Source organism: Panicum virgatum, chromosome 4K, assembly GCF_016808335.1.
Source record: "Panicum virgatum strain AP13 chromosome 4K, P.virgatum_v5, whole genome shotgun sequence".
Classification (NCBI taxonomy): Eukaryota; Viridiplantae; Streptophyta; class Magnoliopsida; order Poales; family Poaceae; genus Panicum; species Panicum virgatum.
The window spans coordinates 9,695,278-9,708,345 of NC_053139.1; the positions used below are offsets into that span (position 1 = coordinate 9,695,278).

At 53.2% G+C, this 13,068-nt stretch overlaps 1 pseudogene; it reads left to right on the forward strand.

Moving 5' to 3' along the window:
* Positions 1-4,601: 4,601 nt before the first annotated feature.
* LOC120701864 lies at positions 4,602-9,105 on the forward strand (annotated as a pseudogene).
* Positions 9,106-13,068: the final 3,963 nt, after the last annotated feature.

Here is a 13,068-nt window from a genome sequence, read left to right on the forward strand (position 1 = left end):
GATTCGTGATCTATACTCGATCTTTTCGAAAATTTATTTTTGAATCTGTTAATCCTTGAAGTTGCGAATCTATGGCCGAAGTCGTCTCGATCCATTGAGTTTTGAGGGAGATCTTTTGAATTGAAGTTTCGGATCTTTTGGTGTTCTTCCCCTCTTTCTTTCTCTGTTCTTTGGTGAGTAGAGGCTTTTGCGCGCGAGGAAGCGCTCACGCAGTAGCGCGCTCTGCAAGTCGTGGCGCGGCGTGCAGCTGCGCGCGAGCAAGGCGTGGCGGCGGCGGCGCAGTCGAGCGGCGGCGCGCGCAGCGGCCAGCGGCAGCTTCAAACGGCGGTAGCGACGCAGCGTTCGAGAGCAGCAGTGCTGCAGCGCACGCAGGCCAAGCAGCTCGTGGGCCCGAAGCAGGGCAGGCGGCCCAGCGTGGGAGCGGCCAGTGCTCGTGGCCCAGGCCGGCACGCACAGCAGCGACAGGCACCAGCAGCAGGGGCACACGGCCCAAGGCCTGCAAGACCAACCCAGCGTGCGAGCAAATGCACTGGAGCACTGTGAGCTTATTTTACTCTTCTTCCATTAATCTTTGCTTTGCTAATGTTAATTGCTAGTAGAACTAGTTAATCACTAATCCCGTTAATTTAATTGATCTACATGTGTTAGCATGCTTAGCTAGTTTTTAGCTCTTGTGCTTGATAATCTTTGTCCTTACATGCTTAATTAAGAGAGCTCTTTTATAGTGCCTAGCTCAATTTTTTTTGTGAGTCTTTTAATTGTTCTTTGGATAAGTTTTGCTTCCGCTTATTTTTGAGATCTGCAAATTGCTGAATCATCACTTGCTTGGTCAAGTGAAGTTTTGTTGATAGCTTTGCTCAAGTGAATCGCTATATACTTTGGCTTCAGCTTTGTGTTTTGCATTGCTCGGATAAATTGTGTTTCGCTTGTTTCCGATTTGAGTAAAGTTTTCCTAATCGTTTCTAGGATAAGCATGTCACCAGTTGACTCGAGTTATCTTGGCGATTAGAAGTGAGGGCTTCTAGGCAGTGGATTGGCGTCTACTTTTTTGCTGAGTTTTTGAAGATATTTCCCCCTCTCGTCGCCTCTGGTTGCCTGTTTCGATCCCACAAATTCGCTATTATTTTCATTTGCCTATTAGGAGAAAGATGTTGGCCAGTGCAATGTACCTAACACAAGCAGGAAAGATCACTCTGTTAAATTCGCTGCCTACCTCTTTGACAATTTTATTCCTTTGCACTTTCAAGATGCATGCCACAGTGATAAAACAGAGGAAGTATACCTATGGAAGGGCTCTGACATTAACAGCCGAAAGCCACCAAAACTGCTTGTCCGCTTGTCCAATGGTTTGCACGTCAAAAAAAAAGGGGATTGGGGTGCTATGAATTTAACTACCCAATATGAAGCCGTACTGCGCAAAAAAATTGCTCAAGTTCTTCAATAGGTCTGATTTCCCTTAGGTTAAACTGGTATGATAAAAATTAAAATTACTATGCTGGTAATAAACTCCCTAATCATCAGAAAAAGGCAACTTCTGCTTGAGAGATATTCTTAAGTTACTGAACATTTTCAAAGGCTCGTGTAAGGATCATCGGGGTGTCCGACCCTAGAGGGGGAGGGGGTGAATAGGGTCGCTAATCGCTTTCTATCATAGGGCTCAGTCTTTTTGCATGAGATAAACCTAACACGTCCTACACATGCTAGTTATGATTAAGATTTATCTATGCTACTCACTACTTACCCCTAAAAGACTCGCAACCTATAGCCAATTCTAAACAAACTAACTAGGAAAGTAAAGGCACGCAAGATAGAGTAAATGCGGAAATGTAATACGGTAAGTAAAGAGGTAAGGGAGAGAATATGCAAACTCCCGTGAAGACACCAAGACACACGATTTAACGTGGTTCGGTTAGGACACCAAGTCCCTCCCTACATCCACGGCCACTTGTCCAACACGAACAAGTGTGATGCCGAGTCTCTCCGCTTGATCACCGTCTTGCGTTCGCCACAAAGGCTCCCGGCAAGCAAAGGCTAAGTGACCCCAAGTCACCAAGACAAGGCCACCGCCACCGTCTCTCTCGAAGCGTCACCCACAGCATCATCTTCACTATCAGAGCTTCTCACCAAGAGGGGTCTCCTTTCCCGCACAAAGTGTCGTTGCCTCTCCACACCAAGTCGGAGGGTCACACGACGAGTACACAAGATGCTTGCCGCAGCAAGGCTTCTCTCAAGGGAGCTCTCGCAAGAACTAATCCCTATTACAAGCACTAAGCACTCTCACAAGTGTGCTTAAGCCTCTATGATGTACAATGATGCTCTATGGTGGTTGGAGGTGTTCTTCAAGTGTAGTAGGCTTCAGCAACTCCAGCACACCCAAATGAGGCGTGAGGTGGCATATATATAGCCCAACACTTCAAACTAGTCGTTGGGAAAAGGCTGACGAAATCCCTTACCGCCGGTTGATCCGACGCTCAGTTTATGTCATCACCGGTTTAACCGGTGAGTGTATTTTCCCAGCAACTTAGCCGTTACTGCTCCAACGGCTACTTGATCAATTGCACCGACGCTCTTGAAATCATCGTCGGTTTAACCGGTGAGTGCAAGCTCAGAAACCCCCCGAAAAATGGAGTCTCTGGACAACTGCACCGACGCTCACTTTGCCTTGATCGTCGGTTTAACCGGTGCCTGTAAAACTTCTGCTGTCTCTTCGGCCTCCAAGTCCATTACACCGGTGAGTGTAAAACACCCAACGTCGGTTAATCCGGTGCCAAGTTTATTGCACCGATGAGTGCAATTTGCTCATCATCGGTTTAACCGGTGATAGCAAATTGTCTTCGTCTTAATCTTTTCGGAACCACCGTAGGGACGGCCCTTCGGGCCTAGCTACGCCTATCTTGTCTTTGTCATCACTTGAACCTAAAAGCCTGAGAATGGTCATCTTAACAATCATATTAGTCTAAGTATTGTGTGTGTCATCAATCGCCAAAACATTATATTGAAATATGGCATGAGAGGCCATTTTCGCTACAGGTTGGCTTAGGTAACTTCTACTGTACTCTTTTGGCATGATATTTGGTAAGGCTGCATCCCTACTCACCAACATCCAGAGTTGTACTCCTTATTATGTTATAGTCACGATAGACACACAAGCAGGTCAAGCACCTGAATCATTTGCATTCAGTGTTCCAAATCCCACTTTCAGAATAGGCTTTTGACAAATAACTAAAGGTGCAGGACATGATTGACAATTTGCTGTTAAAAAGAAATTAGAGAGAAAAAGAAAACTAGAGTGGCAAGAGCACCCTCCAACTAGTCATGCCTAACAATATATGGTCCGGCGAAAGACGAAAATACCACTACACTATTACTACTATACACACCCACACAAGGACAAAACGGACCAGATTTTTGTAAAAGCCATGGACCGACACGCTGCCTTCATGACTTCGCTTCATCTCAATGCAAGTTTCACGATGGTGCCACGTGCCCTCTGTCTGGACCTTCATCATGTCAAGTCTGCCCCGGTTTTGAGGCCCAAACCGGTCAAACCTGTCTCTCCCGGTTTTGAGGTCAAATCGGTTAAACTCTCTCTCACACCGCCGCACGACATGACTGACTCCCCGATTTTGAGGTCAAACCGGTCAAACCACCGATATCGACACGTGTTCGACCTCCCGCCGAGTCTTGACGCCTTTGAGTCGTTCGCGCGTGCCCGCCGCACAGGCCGCCTACTTGACTCGCCTCGCCCTCGCCGACTTGGCCGACGCCGTTTTTATCACCATGTACTGTTGCTCTTCTGTGCACCATGTGGAACGCCCATGACTCTGCCTGGCCTCCTCGAGTCCCTCGGTCCAAGTCTACATGCATTCACCCTTCACCCTTCACCCTTCAACGCCCATGACGAAGCTGGCATCTTCCAAGGTGCGTCAGCTCTCGTGGTGACGGGGTTTCTTCACCAGAAATTGCAGAAGCACTGGCCGGCAGGGAGGGGCTTGCTCTTGCGCGAGATATGGGGATGCAGAGGATTACGATCGCATCTGATTGTGTGAATGTGGTGCGCAGCATACAGGGGCAGGCATGGGCTTGTATGGCCACATTGTCCGGGAGATTAAGGCGGAGATGACGAGCTTCACAAAGGCAAATTTTGTTCACGAAGGCAGGAACTCAAATGGCGACGTCCACAGAATAGCAAGAAGCTCGATATGTAATGATGTAGGGCGATATGTATGGTTCATTGATCCTCCGGATGGAGTTTGTACCAGCTATAGTGCTACTTGATAATAAAGCTGGTGCAGTCCCTAAAAAAAAAGCAGCCGGACCAACGCCCAAGAATGATCCGTTGACATTTCAGCTTCGCGCACGCATCGTGTTCTCGCTCTTTAATCTCCCGCGAGCGCGCGCCCGCCTACGCTGGTAGGTGCTCCCCCGCCCGCGTCGCCACTCCCCCACATGCTGCCGGCTCCAGCACGTCAAGCCACCGGACACGGCGGCGCGTACTGGGCAGATATAATACAAGCCAAGCGTAGCCGCGCCCCAGCCCGGCCGGATGCCAACCGCGCCAGGCAGCGTCCTCCCAGTCCAAGGCTCCCCGCTGTCCGGCCATGGCGATGGCGTCATCCACTCCAACGCCGCGTCGGAGGCACACGGCGGCGGCGGCGAACACGGTTGGGGAGTGGGCGGCGGTGTCCGCCGCGGACGAGTGGCGGGTGGAGGAGGAGGTCGGGAAGCACCAGCTGATGCGGCGCACGGGGCTGCCGGCGCGCGACCTTCGCGCGCTCGGCCCGCCGCTGTCGCACCCGTCCGCCAGCATCCTGGGCCGGGACCGCGCCGTCGTCGTCTGCCTGGACCGCGTACGCGCCGTCGTCACCGCCTCTGAGGTGCTCGTCCCCGGCCCACGGGACCCCGCCGTCGCGCAGCTAGTCCGCGACCTCCTCGCGCGCCTTGGCGGTGGCTCCGCCCACACTCCCACTGCCTCGCCGGCGCCACCGCAGGTCACTGTCCGTCTCCTCCGTCCCTGCTCGCCTCTCATCTCCGACGACGGTTGCTTTCTTGAACCGTTTGCTTACGCAAGCAAGAAATGTTCTCGGAGGTACTCCTAGGACGGGAGCGCGACGCCGCCGAGTGGCAAGGACGGGCAAGAGTTGGGAGGCGGCAAGGTTCTGCCGTTTGAACTGAGGGCGCTGGAGGTGTGCCTCGAGTTCGCGTGCAAGTCCCGGGAGCAAGAGGTACCCTACCATATGCTGCCAGGTTATCGATGTGCTATTTACTCTCCCTTAACATGAGACGCCATCTTAACATGACGGCCTTAATAAGAACCATGTGCCGTGTTACCGAGTGTGATTAGCTGGAATTCTCCATCCTGATTTTTTTCAGAAAGAGGAGAATCAAAACGCTACCAAATGAAAGATGTTTCTCTCCAGAAATAGGAGAAGACCTACTACATAATTACGGATTCAGAAATAGACACAAAAACGTTTTCAGTATTCTCTTTATTTATTTATTTTTGTGGAAAGAATCCTCAGAAACAGAAAGAACCCAAAAGTGGTTTAAACCTAAAGTGAAAACAAATTGGAGGCATGAAAGGAGTTAAGCTGGTTTTCTTCTTGTTAGATCGATGACGAAGTAAGCTGTTTATGGATTTGAATTCAGTTTTGCAAAACAATTCGGTCACAAGCGAAATTACTAATATTAGGCGGCCTGTTCGGATGACAAGAACTGGCTGGGCTCTCCAACTACCTCCAGCCCAGCCATCCCCAGCCAGCCAAACAGGCCGAGGAAATTTCATTCCAAATTCCCACGAAACTGATTTTTCTGAAGTTCTATAAAATTTCAAGTAATTTTGAGGGATATACAATATTCAGAAATTTCATTCCAAATTCCTGTTGAAGCTGATTTGAGATCTCTAAAATTTTAAATTATGTTGGGGATTTGAGTATTTTATTGATATGCTTAATTGTTATGAATCCTTATGTGGGGAGTTGAAATGAGCTTCATTTGTGTAAGGTCTTCAGTTTCATTCTTAAAGAAACGGGGTTTGAATTTTGTCATTTTTGTTTCGTTCCTCTCATCAGACTTCCACGTTGGAGAAAGAGGCATACCCAGCTCTGGATGAACTGAGCTCCAAAATCAGCACTCTCAATCTTGAGCGTGTAAGGCAAATAAAGAGTCGATTAGTTGCTATTTCTGGGCGAGTTCAAAAGGTAAAGCTGCCCGGGAACTGTGTTATTACATTGCTGCTAGACTGATCGTTCAATATCATTCAACGAAAGCATTGCGAGAATCTGTGAACATTTTCTTTGTTTGTATGTGCTACATGATGTACAGTTTTGGATAATACTGAAGTATGTATACCCGTACGTGCCGTTCCACTTTTTCCTGTCAGGTTAGGGAGGAGCTAGAACGCTTGCTAGATGACGACTTGGACATGGCAGCCATGCATCTGTCTGAGAAGCTCGCCTATCAGGCAGCTGGCCATTCATCGAGACGTGATATCGAGGATGAAGCAAGCGCATCAGACGAAGAGAGGTACCGAATGTCGATCACCCAACAGAAAAAAAGAAAAGAAAAAAAAAACTAGCATCTAGTGTGTTAGAGTACAAACGGACAGTGACCTGCGAATGGGTCCAACTCCACCCCTTACCCAACCCAACCCAATGCTTATGGAAATCAAATGACGAACCACCCGTCCCAAAAGCTCAATTAAATAACCCAATCCACCCCATTTGATGCTTAAACCCATGGGTTGACTAACCTACTAATAACTAAAACCCTCCAACTCACATTTAGCTCTCTCTCTCTCACACACACAATGTGGGGTCCACGTGTAGGTCTAACCACACTTCTTTGCGCGGAGTAACTGACACCGCTCAATGTGGGGCCCACATGTAGGTCTAACCACACTTATTTGCGCGGAGTAATTGCCAGTTATACTGAGTCATCTCCAATAAATTTCAGTCAGTTTCGAACTTTCGATAAATTTTATAGTGTGAATGCAGGGTTTTATTTCTGGGGTCCGGCTCTTGACGTGGGACCCACGTATAGTTTTAGTCACACAGCTTTGCACGGAGTAGCTGCCAGTCATACTAAGTCATTTTTATTAAATTTCAATCAATTTTGATAAAATTTTATAGTGTGAATGTGAAGTTTTATTTTTAGGGCACGGCTCAAAATACGGGCCCACATTTTTATATAGTCATACTGTTTTGCATAAAATATCTGTGTTTATATAGAACCCGCTCCGTCTCGCCCCATTACCTAATACAATACATTTTTAACCCATCCAAACACACTTCACATTAAAACCCAACTCATAAAACCTATTTCAACCCACCCATTAGCAGGGTGACCTAAAAAAACCAAAATAACCTCTCGCGAGCCATTGTTCGATGGACGCACATTCATCTGGGGACTTTTGTTTTTCATCATCTTCGCATGGTACATGCGTGCATAACTACACGTAGGCGTACGTGTCCAAATGCGCAGGGACGACGACGACGACAGCATCGAAGAACACGGAGGATCATCCAGGGACGGCAACGACCACGGCACCTCGTCCACACTTGGCTTCACGCCGAGAATCGACGAGCTGGAGATCTTACTGGAATCCTACTTCGTGCAGGTCGATGGCACTCTGAACAAGCTCTCCACTGTACGCTCTCTCGTCTCTCTCCTCTCCTTTGCACGGCATCTTATTGGCCGACACTAATGCATCGCCGGCCATTCGCCATTGACGAGCAAAGCTGCTTGTATTGCATTGGGTGCCGGAATCTGTACGGGTCGGATTGAAGCTGCGTGAGTACGTGGAGGACACGGAGGACTACATCAACATCATGCTGGACGACAAGCAGAACCAGCTGCTGCAGATGGGGGTCATGCTGTCCACGGGCACGCTGGTGATCACCTGCGGCATCCTGGTCACCGGGGTGCTGGCCATGAACATTCACATCCCGCTCTACAAGGCCCCGACCATCGTGTTCTGGCAGGCCGCCGGCGGCGTCGGCGGCGGCGTCGTCGCGCTCTACCTCATGGCGCTGCTCTGGTACAGAAGGACCGGGATACAGAAGGCCCGGCGGAGTCCAACAGCGCGAGGCAATCGCTTTTTTGCCTCGCGCTGGACACTGTGCCTCGACGAGCGCCGCTCCAACAGCAGAGGCAGCGGGCGAAGCATTTTGCTTCGCGAGGAGAGAGGAGAGCCAAAAATGAATGGCCTCTCTGCTCCTATGCATTTCTCCGCGCCCCAAGGGTGAGCGCGAGCGGCGCGGGCGCGGGCCGACTGGCCGCGGCGGCGGGCAAGCTCGGGGGCAGACGCGGGCCACGGGCACGACCGGCGCCCCCCTGCTTCACCTGCTCCGCGCGAGCGGCGGGCACGCCGGCAGGAGCGTCGTGCGGCGAGACAAGCAGCGGCGAGCTTCGATGGCAGCGGCGAGCTTCGATGGCGGCGGCGAGCAGGCGAGGGCGGCGTCCCCTTCTCGGCCTCCCCTGCTCCCCTGCTCGGGAGCGGCGCGGCTCGGCCTCCCCTGCCGCGGCAGGATGGGGAGGAGGCGGCCTCCCGACGGCGGACGGCGAGCAGGAGGAGGGCGGGTTCTTGCGCCAAGAGGTGCTCCACTCTGGGTCTTGGGGCGGCGGCCGCGGCGAAGGCGAAGGCGGCGTACGACGCGCCGCGCGCGCCGGTGCGTGGCGTCTCCGACGAGCGGGACGACAGGGTGAGGGCCGTGCCCTCGTCGCCCCCCTGCAACGATCCAGGCCAAGAACGGGGCGGGCTCCTGGCGGGATCTAGCCGGGGCGGGCCTGCGTAGCGGTGCGATGACGAGGAGGACGAGGGCTCCGCACGGCGATGGGCACGATGATGAGGAGGACGAGGAGCAGCAGGATGATGATGACGAGGAGGAGACGGGTCGAGCTCGAGGCAGCGGATCCGCGGAGGCACCACGCCGGATCGAGCTCGAGCCGGCCGAGCTCGACCTTGCGGCACGGATGGCGGCGGCGAGGTCGGCGGGGTCCTGATGGGCTTCCACTCCTCGCCCTCCCCTGCGCGGCCGGGGCGGAGCGGCCGATTCGAGCTCCGCCGCCACCGAATCGAGCTCCGCTGGCGGATGGGCTGGCCTTCCTCCTCCCCCGCGCGGCCTCCCTCTGCTCCTGCGACGGCGGCAGAGCTCCCTCTCCTCCAGGGGGAGGCGCACCGTCGGACCGTCGGCGCGGACGGTCCGCCACCGGAGGGCCAAGACCGCCGGGGCTTCTGCGTCAGCTGTTGGAGACGGTAAAAAATGCGTGGGGAACGCATCCACTGTAGACGATGCAAACGGACGGATGCATGTCCCATTTTGCGTATTGTTGTTGAAGTCAGCCTGAGCCGCATCGGCAGGGTGAAGTGGACTCTCGGCCTATAGAAGCCCCCTAAGCGCCTCTCCCCTCCATCCCTCCCTATATTTTCTAGATGGTACAGTACTGCGCGCATGCTGTGTTTGAAGTTTCTGAAATCGTTTATTGTATTTTTCTCTTTTTAGAGTACTGGCAAGAAAATAGTTATCTTTTGTTTGTTTGAAACTCTCAACATACCGAGTTAGGTTTGTCTGTTTGTTTGAAACTCTGCACACGTGCCAAGGTGTTAGGCGTGCAGGTGTTCAATTACTGTAAAGTGCAAATTATTGCGTAAATTTCATCAAAGTACACACAACGGGGGTTGTAATAACTATCCTACTACTATCTAAAAAGAACGAAGTTGGGGTATGTCCGCTCGCTCGTGTGTCCGTCGTCGCGGTGTGTCCGCCCGTCGCCCGCACCGGATCCCCCTTTTTTAGAGTTCTAGGGCCACTCCCCCGTCAAACATTTGACAGAAACAGAACGTTTGCGTACATCATTCAAAGACAGACACCACCAAGAGACGAGATAACAAGAAGCAACTATAAGTTCAGCCCAGCAAAGCAACCATCACAAAGGGAAGCAGACACGCGCCTAAACGGCCAACGCCTGTTCCAATTCCTTCAGCTGCGAGGTCCAGGAGGTCATGTCCAGGGGCCTCCCGTCAGTGTTCACGCCCGAGGGAGCCCGCAGCTTCTTCACGCCGAGTCCATTGTTCGTCTTGGAGGTCTTCTTGCCAGGTCTTTCAGGTTGGAGATAAAGGACAGCAGTGTTTCCTTGGAGTCCGGGGGCACAGAATTAGCCAATTCTGAGCCATCCCAACTATCCTCCACAGTAGGAGCCTCAAGTCCACCCAACCTACATTCTGAAAACATAACTCATTTCTCAATTTTCAAAGACACCAGAGAGATGCAGAACTCATAATGTTAACAGCAGCAAATTTCTTGTTACTCAGCCACTTAGCACCAACATCTATGAAGGATTTTATATTCAGGTTTATAGCTTGCGAAACAGAGACCCAAAGAAGCTGAGCAACAACACAATCAAAAAACAGGTGTTGAGCAGTTTCATGCTCATTGCAGAAAAGGCAGGATTCCGTGTCCACCACTCCACCTTCTGCCTTTTTGCTAAGTTATCTCTAGTTAGGACTTTATTTTTAGAAAGGAGCCAGAGGAAAAAATGCACTTTGGTTGGGATTCTTAACTCCCAGATATTAGGGACAAAAGTAGGGATGACTCCTCTGAAACTAACAATCTTGTAAAGAGACTGAGAGGTATAAACTCCGTCAGATGTGAATTGCCAAATAAGGCTATCCTCATTATCAGAGAATTCAATTGTGGAGGCAATTTGAACTACCTCTAACCACATCCTACTGAGAGCAGGACCAACTGTTCTCCTAAAAGTACATTTGAGCTCATTGCCATCCCAAAGGTCAGCAATCGTGCTGGTTTTCTCATTCACAGTCACATACAAATCCCAAAATTGGATGGCTAGACTCGATTCCAGTCACATTAGACCGGAGGCGGATGAGGAGGAGATGACCCCGCGCGCTCTCGTCGGCGTCCCCTCGACGCCCGACGCAACGCCGCCGCCGTCCCCCTGCTACCCGTACCTCATCTCCACCCACCCACCTCTCCTTCCTACCCCGGCCTCGCTCATCCCCGTCTTCGTACCACTCGGCACCACGGTTCCCCTTCCTCCTCGTCCTCGGCGTCCCCAGCGACGCCGCGGCGAACCCAAGCCCTTGGTACTCCACCATGCCAGCTCCGGTACGGCACCAACAACCGGTGGAGCCAGCGACGCCTCGCCGGTTGCCGGCGTCTTGCCGGCTGACCCCGTCAAGGCAGGTGACTCTCGCCGAAAACCGAGGCCCCGCCGTCAGCTTCAGGCTCCAACAGGTGCATCTTTCTGCGATGTGGCCTTGCTGCATTTCCATCAGCTCGTCGTTCCTGCCACCCCAAGTGAGCCGGATTCGCCGGGATCCACCTTCTGGATCATTCCTGAGGTGGACTCCATCGTCCCCTCCACGATCCAGGTGGGGAATGCCATGAACTTTCGCTTCTCCAGGCCGCACTACCGCTTTGTGGTGGAACACCTTGGCCGCAGTCTATTCTCTACCCGGGCGGCTAACAAGAACCTCGCCTCCTTCACCGTCTCCCGTGGGCGATGCAAAGTTGGGGATGTTTTGCTGCTCCTCTTCCCCCCCCCCTTGACCTCTGCCATGGCTGCCGGCGAGCGCCACCGCCGCGAGCGGAAGGATGACATCACCGAAGAAATTCAAATTCCTGCAAATACGGGTTGGGCCGGCCGCTTTCGGCCCACATTCGATCAGCCTGAGTGCGGCCTGCTTGGCGAACTCACTCCGGCAGAAGGCAGCATTCACTCCTCCTCCTACCTCCAGACTGAGCCGCTGCTTCCCTCCTCTGGCAGTAACTGCGCCATAGACTCTGCTCCGAATCCGCAGGATATCTGGGATAACGGGTTGAACTCTGCCACTCACCTCATCCGGACTTTCAGCGGCGAGGGAGCGCATTCACCCCTCAGGTTTGAGCGATCAAATCCCGCGCCGAACGAACGTCCTGCTGTCCGCACGCCGAATGGATGTCACTCCGCTCAGAACATCAACGCCTCGCCGTCTGCCACCGGCTTTTCTCAGGCGTCCCATCCGGGTGCGGCGCGGCCATACCTCCGGGCGCTGCTCTCTTCCGTCCCCGCGCCTATAAAAATGGCAGATGGCAGCAGGATTCGTCGTGCTCGTTCTGTGCCTCCCTCCCACAACCAGTGCTTCCGGTGCCTTGCAACCGACCACCACGTCGAGGCGTGCAGGGACCCGGTCCGGTGCCGACAGTGCCTCCGCTACGGCCACCACAGCAGAGCGTGCTCGATGGCGGGGCAATCCGCGCTCTGGGCGCGGACCGCTAGGCGTGCGGCGATCACATCCAGCGATGACTCCCCTTCGCCACCTCGCCCCCGTGCGCCCGTGCCCCCCCGGTGCATTCCCATCTGGGGCCGCAGCGGGCTAGCACTCCCCGACTCTCGACCGACGGTCATCTGGCCCGGGAGCTCTCCATCCTTCCCCCAGCACCCACTCCCGGTCCCGTTCCCCTGCTGCTCTCGGGGAATAGCGCCGCTTTCCTTCTGTCAGGTTTTCCGATGTCGCCCATTCTCCTCGCATCCACCTTTCACCACCCCCGCCCCTGCTGTGCTTGGCGTGCCACCACCCCTTTCTTCCCAGCTCCTCCTGCCCTACCTACTGGCGATGATGCCACCGGCGGAGATGACTTTGTTGAGGTCCACATGCCCCCCCCCCCGTGGACATGGAGCCCTGCCGGCACCTCGCTTACGCCTTCGTCGAGCCTGAGTGCGCTGACCCAGGGCTCTTCATCCGCACTGCCCTGGAGTAGCGTGGCTGCAACCCTCCTGTCCGGCTGGCTGCCTCCTCCCATGGGTCCATGATGGTGGTGTTCTGGCACCCTTTCTTTCGTGAGAAGACGCTGCGTCGCGGTCCACTTCACCTTGATGGCCGCGTCCTGCGCCTGGTTCGCCATGAGGAGGTTGACTTCAGGTTTGTGTGTCGGTACCGCCGGCTGGCGGTGCTGGCCGCGACCAACTTCCCGCCTGAGCACTAGTGTAGTGAAAATGGCCTCTCATGCCATATTTCAATATAATGTTTTGGTGATTGATATAGACAACACAACACTTGGACTAATA